We start from the raw sequence: 14,163 nt of genomic DNA, 5'->3' as shown, positions 1-14,163 counted from the left end.
GGATCTTCAGCTCCAGGGAACCAACTTCATTCCTAGCTCCAGCCCATCCCTCCTCAGTGTGTGGCTTTGGAAAATCAGCCCCTCTAAATGTCAGTTTTCAACTGTAAAATGTGGGTCACAGCCCTGCTCTGCCCATCCCACAGGGCTCATATGAAGGTCAGAGGAGATGAGGGCAGATTCCCTTGAGGAGCTATAAGGCATCCTGCCCATATAAAGGCTGGAAAGAGATCTTCCACCTTCCATGTCTTGTAGTCAACCAAGTTTCCTCTCTGGAGGCAACTACTGCTACGTGTCTGTCTTTTTCCTGCAGAGGCTTCACATCTGAACACTTGTATAGCACTTATGAAGTGCCAGTCATTTTTCTTCAGGCTTAATATGGATCTGCTTAGGGTAAGCTTCAGAACATGATGCTAACAGGCAGGCCCCATAAACACCTCCATATCACACAGCAGGTAACTGAGCACAGAGGGGTTAAGTCACTCTCTCCCTTTCCCAGGGTCCCCCAGCTTCTAGGTAGGATCTGAGCCCAGGCCATCAAGCATCTGTCCCTTGCTTTCAGTCACTGAGCTCAGCTGTCCTCCTGAATTGTCTCCTCTCATTGGAGTAACGTCCTGACACAATCGGCCTGTTGTGTATTTTAAGTGCCCACCACACTGCAGACCCCTCCCTCCTAAGCCCAACTTTGAGTCAGTTGCTCCCCTAGGCAGCTGGTGAATCAAAGTGTGGCCTGGGAAGGTTGTTAACACTTGTTCATGGTCTCCTGCCATCAACATGTCAAGAGTGGTCTCTATTTTGACCTTTCATCTTTCCTTTTTCTGTCCCTTTTTCCTTTCCTTCCCTCCCTCCCTCTCTCCCTCCTTCCCTCTTTTCATCCTTCCTCTCTCTTCTTTGTCCTTTTCTCTTTCTTTTTTCTGAGTTTCACTTTTTTTTTGCCCAGGCTGGAGTGCAAAGGCATGATCTCAGCTCACTGCAACCTCTGCCTCCTGGGTTCCAGCAATTCTCCTGCCTCAGTCTCCCAAGTAGCTGGGATTACAGGTGCCCACCACCACACCTGGCTAATTTTTGTATTTCTAGTAGAGAAGAGGTTTCACCATATTTGCCAGGCTGGTCTTGAACTCCTGACCTCAGGTGATCCACTTGCCTGAGCCTCCTAAAGTGCTGGGATTACAGATGCCCACCACCACACCTGGCTAATTTTTGTATTTTTAGTAGAGATGGGGTTTCACCATATTGGCCAGGCTGGTCTTCAACTCCTGACCTCAGGTGATCCACCTGCCTGAGCCTCCTAACGTGCTGGGATTACAGGCATGAGCCACCATGCCCATCCTTGAATGTATTTTCTGAAGATAACGCCTCAAAGATACAACAAGATCAGGAAGGTTTAAATATGGGATACACTAGAAAAGTGATCTGGGGTCAAGGAACTCTCCTGCCCATTCCCAGAGGCATCCCAGTCAGCACCTGGACAGACAGCAGGTTTAGCCCCGACATCACCCCCTGCCAGTTACTGTACTGAAGGCACTGTAGACCTGAAGCCGTTAAAGAGATTGAAGTAGTTGCTGTAGTTTGTACAGCAGGGCCTGAGTTTTGGTGAGGAAGGGTGGGAGTGGTGAGGCACCCACTCAGGGCTGGTGCCACCACTGCCCCTTCTCAGCCAGGCCTGAGGCCAGGCTGCTCTGATCGATAGGCAGTGACACTGTGGGAGCTTGCAGACTTCACTCCTTGAGCCGTCCAAGCACCAGCCCTGTAGGCCGCTTTTTCAGTTAATCCTATTAACTGCCCAGCAGCCCGGTTCAGTCAGTTGGGAGGTGAATCTAATTCTAAGGACAACTGCTGGTTCAGTCAGTTGGGAGGTGAATCTAATTCTAAGGACAACTGTCACATGGGCATTTGGTTTGGAACGTCCTGGGTTCTGAGTCAGTTGAAAGTCAAGGAGGCTCCTGGTCATTCGGAGCAGTCACCTGACCACAGGGAAGCCTCCCCACAAGGCAGCTATAGTCAAGTGCTAAGGCAGATAGACAAATCTGGTCCCCCGGGCCTTCAACAGGGCTTCTTTTGGGGAAAGTCATTACATTTTGGGTCAGGGGTTGAAATGTAAAGCCGGGAGTTGAATCACGATTTGGGCCCTTCTCTTAGGCCAAGCACCTTCTCCAGGCATCAGCGTCTCCCTGCAGCAGCCATAGGGGTGGGAGGATTTGAGAAAGGAGTGAGAAGGGTCCTTGCTTTGGAGTCCAGGGCATGGACCCCCGGTCTCAGGCGCTCAGGGATCTCCATCTCCAGGGAACCAACTAAATTCCCTGCCTTAGCTTCATTACTCCTCAGTGTTGTTACTCTGAGCAAGTCCCTGAATCTAAATTTCAGTGCCCTGAATCATAAAAGTCACAACCGCTACTCTGCCCAGCCCACATCACTTATAATGGATTTTTTTCCATGAGCTGTAAAGCATTATGCCCATGCCCTGTGGAAAAGTATGGCCCTGTCCTCCCCTGGCCTTCCATGTCCCCTCTCATGGACCTGTCCTGATGCTGCACATCTTTTCTTCCAAATGTGCAATCATTGAACTTATAAAAAAGACATATATGAAAAACCCACAGCTAACACCATACTCAATGCTGGAAAAAACTCAGATTTCCCCCTACAATTATGAACTAGACAATGTCAGCTTTCATGACCTTAATAAATTATTATAGTAAGAACACCCATGAGACATACCCTCTTAACTACTCTTTGTTTTCATAGTTTTTTGTTTTTTTTTTTTTGAGGTGGAGTCTTGCTGTGTTGCCCATGCTATTGATTTATAGGAGTTTCTTACATATGCTGGAAATTAACCTCACTTCTTCTATTTAGCATAGTATTAGAAGTCCCAGCCAGAGTAATTAGGTAAGAAATAGAAGCAATTCAAAAGCATCCTAATTGGAAAAGAAGTACAAATATCTCTATTTGCCGGGCATGGTGGCTCACCCCTGTAATCCTAGCACTTTGGGAGCCCGAGGCGGGCGGATCACTTGACATCAGGAATTCCAGACCAGGCTGATCAACATGGTGAAATCCTGTCTCTAGTAAAACAAAACAAAACAAAACAAAACAAAACAAACAAAATTCCCCAGGCGTGATGGTGCACATCTGTATTCCCAGCTACTTGGGAGGCTGAGGCAGGAGAATCGCTTGAACCTAGGAGGCAGAGGTTGCAGTGAGCTGAGATCACATCATTGCACTCCAGCCTGGGCAACAGGAGCGAAACTCTGTCTCAAAACAAAACATAAAAAACATTCTATTCAGGATAATATAATCTGGGCTGGGCACAGTGGCTCATGCCTGTAATCCCAGCACTCTGGGAGGCCAAGGCGGGCAGAGCACGAGGTCAGGAGATCGAGACCATCCTAGCTAACACGGTGAAACTCTGTCTCTACTAAAAATACAAAAAAAATTGGTCGGGTGCGGTGGCTCAAGCCTGTAATCCCAGCACTTTGGGAGGCCGAGACAGGTAGATCATGAGGTCAGGAGATCGAGACCATCCTGGCTAACTTGGTGAAACCCCGTCTCTACTAAAAAATACAAAAAACTAGCAGGGTGAGGTGGCGGGCACCTGTAGTCTCAGCTACTCAGGAGGCTGAGGCAGGAGAATGGCGTGAACCCGGGAGGCGGAGCTTGCAGTGAGCTGAGATCCGGCCACTGCACCGCAACCTGGGCGACAGAGCAAGACTCCGTCTCAAAAAAAAAAAAAAAAAAAAAATTTAGCTGGGTGTGATGGCCGGGGCCTGTAGTCCCAGCTACTTGGGAAGCTGAGGCAGGAGAATGGCGTGAACCCGGGAGGTGGAGCTTGCAGTGAGCCGAGATTGTGCCACTGCACTCCAGCCTGGGCGACAGAGCGAGACCTGTCTCCAAAAAAAAAAAAAAAAAAAAGAAAAAAGAAAAAGAAAAAGAAAAAAAGAAAGAGATGATATAATCTTATATGCAGAATTTTTAATTTCCACCAAAAAAACACAGTGCTAATAAAGAAATTTATCAAAATTGTTGTGTACAAATTCAATACACAAAAATCAGTAGGAATTCTATAAACAAGCAGTGAACAATTTGAAAGGAAATTAAGAAAAAATTATGTTTACATTAGCATCAAAGAGAAGAAAATACTTAGGAATTAGCTTAACCAAGGAGGTGAAATATGTGTAAACTGAAAACTACAAACATTGCTGAAGGAAATGAAAGAGTACATAAATAAATGGAAAGGCAACAAACATGTTTATGATTTGGATGACTGACTGCTGTTAAAACGACAGTGCTGTACTACCTAAAGTGATCTCTAGATTCAATGCAATGCCTATTCAAATCCCAACAGTACTTTCTGCAGAAATAGAAAAATCCATCCAAAAGTTAATATACAGTCACCAGGGACCCCGATCAGCCAAAACCATCTTAAAAAAAGAAGACCAAAGATTTATACTTCCTAATTTCTTCAAAACTACAGTAATCAAAACAATATGGTACTTCTGTAAGCACAGAAATATAGACCAATATGATAGGATAGGGAACCTAGGGATAAAACCTCACATACATGGTCAAATGATTTTCCACAGGATGCCAAGAACAAGAAAGAATAGTCTTTTTCAACATACAGTGCTGGGTAAACAGGATATCCAGATGCAAAGGAATGAAGATGGTGCATTGCCTAACGCCATATAACCATAACTGAAAATAGATCAGAGATCTAAGTGTAAGAGTTAAAACTCTACAACTCTCAGAAGAAAAGATCAGGGTCAAGTTTCATAACATCAGACTTGGCAATAATTTCTTGACGGTGGCACTAAAAGCGCACGCAACAAAAGAAAAATAAATTGGACTTCATCAAAATTTAAACCTTTTGTGTACAAAAGAACTCTACTAAGTGAGTTAAAAGACAATACACAGAATGGGATAGAATACCTTAGAGACAAACAACATTTGGAAATTGCAAATCATGAAAGGACTGGGAATGTTTGGGGGTCAGGTAAGATTATGGTTAAAATATCAATCAGTCAGCCCTTGTTCATCCCTGACCAGATGTGTGGTGGTATGGTGGTAGACCTTTACTGGGCACTCTGCCGAACAACTGAGTGGCACTTGTACTTTAGTCCAATTGGCTATCCCTTTCACCCTGGCATTTCATCAACTAGAAGGAAAAAAAATAGTAAGACATCATAAAGTGAGAGAAGTCCCTTATGGGTCTTTCGACTCTCATGTCTATTTAGACGCAATTAGAGTCTCACAAGGAATACCAGATCAATTTAAAGCTGGAAATAAAACAGCTGCAGGATTTAAGTCAATATTTTGGTGGGTGACAGTTAATAAAAATGTAGATCAAATAAACTACATCTATTACAACCAACAGCAATGAGGTTTTCATGAGTTAAATGAAAAACTCATGTTGGCCCCAGCCCTGAGGTTACCTGACCTGACAAAACTCTTTACATTCTATGTGTCAGAAAGAGGAAAAATGGCAGTTGGAGTTTTAACCCAGACTGGGTTCCTGGCCAAGGCTAGTGGCCTATCTCTCAAAACAACTAGACAGGGTTTCCAAAGGCTGATCCCCAGGTCTAAGGGCCCTAGCAGCAACGGCCCTGTTAGCACAAGAAGCAGATAAACCAACCCTTAGGCAAAACCTGAATATAAAGGCCCCCCATGCTATGGTAATTTTAATAAATACCAAAGGACATCATTGGTTAACAAATGCTAGATTAACCAAGTACCAAAGCTTGCTATGTGAAAATCCCCACATAACCAGTGAAGTTTGCAACACCCTAAGCCCCACCACCTTGCTCCCAGTATCAGAGAGCCCAGCTGAACATAACTATGTAGAGGTTTTGGACACAGTTTATCCTAGCAGGCCCAACTTCCAACACCATCCTTAAACATCAGTAGACTGTAAACAGTACATGGATGGGAGCAGCTTTGCCAATCCCTGCAAAATGACTCTGAAGAAGATGACAAGCCTGCCTCAGTCACACCCGGAAGCTGGTCCATGCACGGCTAAAGCATGAGGAAACTCATGGCGGGACTCATTTTCCTTGAAATTTGGACTTGTACAGTAAGGACTTCAACTGACCTTCCTCAGACTGAGGACTGTTCCCAGTGTATATATCAAGTCACTGAGGTAGGACAAAGGGGTGCTATAGTCCTACTATTTTACAGTTATTATAAGTGTACTGGAATTCTAAAAAGAACTTGTTTATATAATGTTATTCTATACAAGGTATGTAGCCCAGGAAATGACCAACCTGATGTGTGTTATGACCCATCTGAGCCTCCCATGACCACATTTTTTAAAATAAGATTAAGAACTGAAGACTGGTAGGGGCTCATAAATGATGCAAGTGTTAGCCAAAACAGGAAGAAAAAAAATAAAAAGGGTGCCCAAACAAGTCACCTTAAAATCTTGGTGCTTGTGCTGTCACTAATAGTAGTAAGTTAGGAATAAGGTGTAGTTCTCTTAATTAGAAAAGAAGCTATATGGCAGAAAATAAGTACACCTGTCATAAACTAGGACTGTGTGGAAATAAATGTAAATACTGCTCTTGTGTCATTTAGGCCACTTGGATTAAAAAAAAAAAAAAAATGAAAAGGATCCAGGCCGCCTTCACAAAGGGGAAAAAATGGCCCTTCCTGTACTAAGGGACAATGTAACCCCTTAGAGCTAGTAATAACCAATCCCCTTGATCCTCACTGGAAAAAAAGGGGAACATGTAATCCTAAAAATTGGTGGAACTAGACTGGATCTTCAAGTAAACATTGTGGTTTGAGAAAGAGTTTACAAACGCTCTCCTGAGCCAGTATTTCAAACCTTCTATGATAAACTAAAAGTGTCAGTACCAGAAATTCCAGGAAAACCAAGAAATGTGTTTTTGCAATTAGCCGAGCATGTAGCCCAGTCTCTCAATGTCACTTCATGTTATGTATGTGGAGGAACTGTAGTGGGAGATCAATGGCCATAGGAAGCCTGAGAATTAGTACCTATAGACCCAGTTCCTGATGAATTCCAGGCTCAAAAGAATCACCCTGCTAATTTTTGGGTCCTAAAAGCCTCAATTATTAGACAATATTGCATAGCCAGAGAAGGAAAAGAATTCACTCACCCCGTAGGATGACTTAGTTGTCTGAGACAGAAACTGTATAATGGTACCACAAAAACAGTCACTTGGTGGAGTTCAAATCACACAGAGAAACCCATTTAGTAAATTCCTAAAGTTGCAAACTGTGTGGACCCACCCGGAGTCCCACCGGGACTGGACCGCCCCTACTGGATTATACTGGATATGTGGGCATAGAGCTTAAGCCAAATTACCTGACCAGTGGGCAGGTAGTTGTGTTACTAGCACTATTAAACCATCTTTCTTCCTACTGCCCATAAAAACAGGTGAACTCTTGGGCTTCCTTGTCTATGCTTCCTGCGAAAAGAGAAGCATAGCTATAAGAAATTGAAAAAAATGATAAATGGCCCCCTGAGAGAATCATACAATATTATAGGCCTGCTACTTATGCACAAGATGGCTCATGGGGACACCGGACCCCCAGTTACATGGCCAACCGAATCATACGGTTACAAGCTGTCTTAAAAATAATCACTAATAAAACTGGCAGAGCCTTCACTATTCTGGCCCGGAAAGAAACTCAGATGAGAAATGCTATCTATCAAAATAGATTAGCTCTCGACTACTTGCTAGCAGCTGAAGGAGAGGTCTGTGGGAAATTTAACCTTACTAATTGCTGCCTACATGTAGATAATCAAGGGCAAATAGTTGGAGACATAGTTAGAGATATGACAAAACTGGCACATGTGCCCATGCAAGTGTGGCATGGATTTGATCTTAGGGCCTTGTTTAGAAAATGGTTCCCAGCACTAGGAGGATTTAAAACTCTCACAATAAGAGTTATAATAGTAATAGAAACCTACTTACTGCTCCCTTGTTTGCTACCTGTACTTCTTTAAATGACAAAAAGTTTCATCGCTACCTTAGTTCACCAAAATGCTTCAGCACAAGTGTACTACATGATCACTATTGATCTATCTTGCAAGAAGACATGGGTAGTGAAAATGAAAGCGAGAACTCCCACTAATAAAATGAGTGAGGGTCTCAAAAGGGGGGGAAATAAGTGAGGAGACCACCCCTCATATCATCTTATGCCCAATTTCTGCCTCCAAAGAAAGAAAAACTAAAAAGGCAGAAATGAAATCCACAGGCAGACAGCCTGGCGCCGCACCCTGGGCCTGGTAGTTAAAGATTGACCCCTGACCTAATTGGTTCTGTTATCTATAGATTACAGACATTGTATAGAAATGCACTGTGAAAATCCCTATCTTGTTTTGTTCTGCTCTAATTACCGGTGCATGCAGCCCCCAGTCATGTACCCCTGCTTGCTCAATCAATCACGACCCTCTCACATGCACTCCCTTAGAGTTGTGAGCCCTTAAAAGGGACAGGAATTGCTCACTCGGGGAGCTCGGCTCTTGAGACAGGAGTCTTGCCAATGCTCCTGGCTGAATAAACCCCGTCCTTCTTTAACTTGGTGCTGAGGAGTTTTGTCTGCCGCTCGTCCTGCTACACCAGGAATAAATGTTTTCCTTCCTTGTGTAAAGTGGTGGCCAGTGCTGCCCTCATGTAGTCTCCTATTTTCTTGGAATTGACAACAAAGAGGTCAACTCAGAGACTGGGCTTTCTGGGAGGTGCCTTTTCAGTATAATTTGCCCTATATTCTTCTTTTCAATGTAAAAGATGAATAGAAGGGGCACAGACTTATGCAGAGAAGCTTTTTTCTACCCATGAGGAAAGGGAGAGGGGAGCTTGACTGCTTAGCTTGCTCCTAGTTGAGGGAGGGTTGGCTGCAATTAAATTGCTCATACAGTTTTGGGCGTACTGATGGGCCCAAAACAGGGATGTTGGGAAATAAGAATTAGATGGAAATGACATGCAATAAGACTAGACAGGAGCAAGGACTTCTCCCTTGAATTTCAAGTTCTAAGAGGTCTAGAAAGCAGATTTTACACAGTAGCTCAGGCCAGAATTGGAGCCACAAAGGACAGATGAGAACTGGTGTTGCAGACTTGCTGGGAAGAGATGTGAAACAGAGAAGTGTGTATCAGGTGGAGGATGCAGCCAAGCTCCATCTATGCCATGACACTGCTCTTGAGGTCTTTGTTAGCAGTGCCTGTGGGGCTCCACCCATCCCACAAAAGTCTACAGGGTGGACAGGACGGGGCAGAGTGAGTGAATGGAATATAACCAAGATGGTGACAGAGTAGGGGAGGCAGATGTTTGTCAGGATGTTGGAGAGCTTTAATCAGCAGAATAACATCATTGCCTTGTGTTTTAAGGGACTCACCATGGTTGTAGTGTAGAGAATAGGGTATAGGAGAGTAAAGGTGGAAATGGAGCAACCAGTTAAGCTTCTGCAGAAATCCACGTGGGAAATGATGATGGTATGCCTCAGGAACTACTGGATTGTGGACATATTTGAATAATAGAGGGAAGGAGAGACACGAAGGAGGACTTCAATGTTCTGCATCCCTTGCAGCTGGAAAATATGAAGAACCATCAACCGAGATGAGGGAGCTATGAGTGGAACGGGTTTTGGAAGAAATATCTGGAAATCAGTTTTGGCCATGTTAAATGTAACTGAATTACTAGACACCCGAGTGGAGATGTGGAATAGGCAATTGAGTATCTGAGTTTGGGTTCCAGGGACAGATTGATGCTGGAGAACTAAACGTAAGAAGCACTGCAAATCCTGAGCTATTTAAATTCATGAGTCCAGATGAGACTATCGTGAGAATGGAAATAAGGTAAGATGTCTAAAGATGAATTTCTTGGGCATTCCAACATTAAAAGGTCCAATAAGAAGTAACCAGTGTACAGAAAGCCAAGGGCAGAAAGTGTATCAAGAATAGGTATGGGCCAGGCATGGTGGCTCACACCTGTAATCCCATCACTTTGGGAGGCCAAGGCAGGCAGATTACTTGAGGTCAGGAGTTTGAGACCAGTCTGGGCAGCATGGCGAAATCCCATTTCTTTCTTTTTTTTTTTTTTTGAGATGGAGTCTGGCTCTGTCGCTCAGATTGGAGTGCAGTGGCATGATCTCGGCTCACTGCAAGCTCCACCTCCCAGGTTCATGCCATTCTCCTGCCTCAGCCTCCCGAGTAGCTGGGACTACAGGCGCCCGCCACCACGCCTGGCTAATTTTTTGTATTTTTAGTAGAAATGGGGTTTCCCCGTGTTAGCCAGGATGGCCCCGATCTCCTGACTTTGTGATCCGCCTGCCTTGGCCTCCCAAAGTGCCGGGATTACAGGCGTGAGCCACCGCGACCAGCTGTGAAATCCCATTTTTACCAAAAAAAAACAAACAACAAAAATAACAAAACCACACACACAAAAATCAGCCGAGCATGGTGGCACACACCTGTAGTCCCAGCTACTTGGAAGGCTGAGGTGGGAGGATCATTTCAGCCTGGGAAGCAGAGGTTGCAAGAAGCCAAGATCGCGCCACTCTACTCCAAACTGAGGGACAGAGTAAAACCCGTCTCCAAAAAAAAAAAAAAAAAAAAAAAAAGAATAGGTATGACCAATTGCATAATATTATATTACTGTAATTATGTGTTGTTTATAGTTATTAGTGTCATTTATTTTTATGGCTGGAATAAGAGTCTATCGCATGACTTACTGTAGTTTGTTCATACCTTCTCCTGTTGATGGGCATTTGGGTTGTTTCCATCTTTTGACTACTATAAATAAAACTGTCATGAACAACTCTTTTTATGGAACTGTGTTTCCACATCAGAGTAGAATTGCCAGGTCAAGCAGAAAGAGGACGTTTAATTTAAGACATTCTCAGAACTTCTGTCAAAGTTTAGTTAAGAGTTTTCTAAAGTCCCACTAGAAATGTATGACAGTTCCAGCTAATCCCCATGCTGCTGACATTGGTGGTATCAGACTTAAATTTTAACAATCTTTGTGAGTTCCCATTGGGTTGTAGTTTTAATTTTGATATACCTGATGATGAGTGATTTTGAGCCATTTTTCATCTATGTATTGACCATTGCAAATGGTCTATCTTCCCTTGCAAACTGTCTACTCAGGTCTTTTATCCATTGTGTTTGGGTTGTTAGTCTTTTGATATTGAATTGTAGAGGCTGTTTATGTATACTAGATATCTTCTAGCACTTTCTACCACTCTAGTTTGTGTATTTACTTTCCTAATGCTGTCTTTTGATGAGATTGTTTTAAATTTGATAAAGTTATAATCATTGTAATACTTGATGCTTTCTGGGTCCTGTTTAAGACATCATTTCCTATGGCCAGGTTACAAAGATATTCTTCTATGAATCTTCTAAAGCTTTGTAGTTTTAGTTTGGAGTTTTAGTTAGTTTGGGTCATCAACTGAAACTAACATGCATTCATGAGTCAAACTAACATGAAGTAGAAGTCAAGATTGATAATTTTCTTTCAATAGGAGCATCCAATTTTTTCCAGCACTATGTGTTAACAAGACCTTACTTTCCTTTATTGGACACCTTTGGTGCCTTTGACAGAAATCAACGGACCATAAAAGTGTGGGTCAACTTCTGGCTTTCCTTTGAGTCCTGTCTCAAGGTTTCTTTGGCTGTTTTATATTTCCATATAAATCTGTGTTGATTCTTGTTTATAAAAGCCTACAGTGTTTATACTTGAGATTACATTAATTTGTGGAACACTGACATCTTAAAACACTGAGTGTTCCAATTCATGCATGTGCTATATACATTTATATTTTAAACTTATCTCTTCATTCAGGATGTGGCTCCTTCACGCCTTTGTTGCCGAGGTTAACATCCGGGCTGGGCACGGTGCTTCACGCCTGTAATCTTCACACTTTGGAAAGCCAAGGTAGGCAGATCACCCGAGGTCAGGGATTCGAGACCAGCCTGGCCAGCATGGTGAAATCCCATCTCTACTAAAAGTACAAAAATTAGCCGGGCATGGTGGGACATGCCTGTAATCCCAGCTACTCAGGAGGCTGAGGCAGGAGAATCACTTGAATCTGGGAGGCAGAGGTTGCAGTGAGCCATTTGTGCTGCTGCACTCCAGCCTGGGTGACAGAGTGAGACTTCGACTCAAAAAAAAAAAAAAAAAAAAAAAGTTATCTATATCTATAGCCTTCATCAGGTTGAGGTGGTTCCATTCTGTTCCTAGTGTACCAATAATTATTTTCTTAAATATGTTGGAATTTATCAAATGCATTCTCTATATTTATTGAGATGATCATCTTGGTTTTCTTTATTTTGTTAACATGGTGAATTACATTAATTTTATAATATCAGGTTAATCTTGCATTTTAGGCATAAACACCACTTGGTCATGAAGTATTATTTGTGTAAGTATCTGGAAGTTCACTAGTCTCTAGTTTTTTTATAATGTGTTTGTCTGGTTTTTGGAATCGTAGTAATACTGGCCCCATAAAATATGGAGAAAATGTTCCCTCTTCTTGTTTTCCAAAATAGTAATTATAAGACTTGTATAATTTCTTTCTTACATACTTAATAAAATCTCTGGGTAAACTGGAGAGCATGTATGTGTGTCAGAAAGTTTCTATTAAATAATTACTCATTCAGATTCATCACTAGATATTAAGAGTTTCTATATTTTCTTACAGCAGTTTTTGTCCTTAAATTTTTAAATTTTTTCTTAGTTGTCAAATTTGTTGGCATACATTTTAAATATTTGATTTTCTTTTTAAGTATAAACTATATAGCAATATTCTACTTTCCTGGCATTGCAAATCTGCACCTTTGATCAATTTTAATTGATCATTCCTACTATGAGATTTTATTTATCACTTGTTGAAGCATCAACTTTTGGCTTCATTTTTGTTCTCTATTTTTTGTCTGTTTTCTATTTCATTGCTAATCAACTTAAGAGTTATTATATCCTTTCTTCTACTAACTTTGTCATTTTCAAGCTTCTTAATAAAAATAGAACATTTCTTTTATTCTAACATAATTAGCTAAAGGTTAAAAAGTTCTAGGCCAGGCGTGGTGGCTTATACCTATAATCCCAGCACTTTGGGAGGCCGAGGTAGGCAGATCACCTCAGGTTGGGAGTTCGAGACCAGCCTGACCAAAATGGAGAAACCCCATCTCTACTAAAAATACAAAATTAGGCAGGTGTGGTGGCGCATGCCTGTAATCCCAGCTACTCAGGAGGCTGAGGCAGGAGAATGGCTTGAACCAAAGGCAAAGGTTGCAGTGAGCTGAGATCACTTCTGCTTTCCAGTCTTGGCAACAAGAGTGAAACTCCAAAGTGCAGATTAGTAAATTACTTTCTGGCACCACCGTTTATCCTAAACCTTACCTGCTACAATTTTAAATCAGGTACTGATTTGGGATTGCGTCCTAAAGAAATAATTAAGGGCACTGAAGAACAAAATTATTCTTGATAGAAAAAAAGGCAATCAATTCAAACATTCAATGAGATAAGAGCATTATACTTATGAAATCTTTTTGTAGATAAGAAAATTAGTGATCTAGATTTATGTTTATAGCCATAGAGAGATGTTCTTTTTTTCCCTCCCCTTGAGATGGAGTCTCACTCTGTCGCCTAGGCTGGAGAGCAGTAGTGTGATCTCGGCTCACTGCAACCTCCGCCTCCTGGGTTCAAGTGATTCTCCTGCCTCAGCCTCCTGAGTAGCTGGGATTACAGGCATGCTCCACCATACCCAGCTAATTTTTGTATTTTTAGCAGAGACAGGGTTTTGCCATGTTGGCCAGGCTGGTCTCGAATCTCAGAACTCAGGTGATCTGCCCACCTCGGCTTTCCAAAGTGTTAGGATTACAGGCGTGAGCCACCGCACCCAGCCGAGATGTTTATTTTTTTAATGTGAAAAATCAGATCAATTATTTTTGAATTCATGTGCCTGGAAAATTCTGAGTTTATATTTTTTTAAAATGTACTAATTAGTACCATCTTACTCAGGTTCAGGCTTGTATAACAAAGGACCACAGGTGGGTGGCTTGTAAATAACAGAAATTTATTTCTCATAGTTCTAGAGGCTGGAAGACCAGGATCAAAGTACCAGAATGGCCAGATTATGGTGAGGTCTATCTTCTGGGCTGCAGACTGCCAGTTTCTTGTTGTATTTCTCAAACGGTGGAAAGAAGGCACA

General features: G+C 42.4%; 1 long non-coding RNA gene across 1 annotated transcript in view; it reads right to left on the bottom strand.

The window, feature by feature from the left end:
• Positions 1-14,163, bottom strand: part of LOC102144057 (uncharacterized) — a 69,164-nt gene that overhangs the window by 5,748 nt on the left and 49,253 nt on the right. The gene's annotated exons all lie outside the window — the stretch shown is intronic.

The sequence above is a fragment of the Macaca fascicularis genome, chromosome 10 (genome assembly GCF_037993035.2).
Source record: "Macaca fascicularis isolate 582-1 chromosome 10, T2T-MFA8v1.1".
Lineage (NCBI taxonomy): Eukaryota > Metazoa > Chordata > Mammalia > Primates > Cercopithecidae > Macaca > Macaca fascicularis.
Note: the sequence above shows the minus strand (reverse complement) of the source record. Positions and strands in the feature narration are given on the sequence as shown.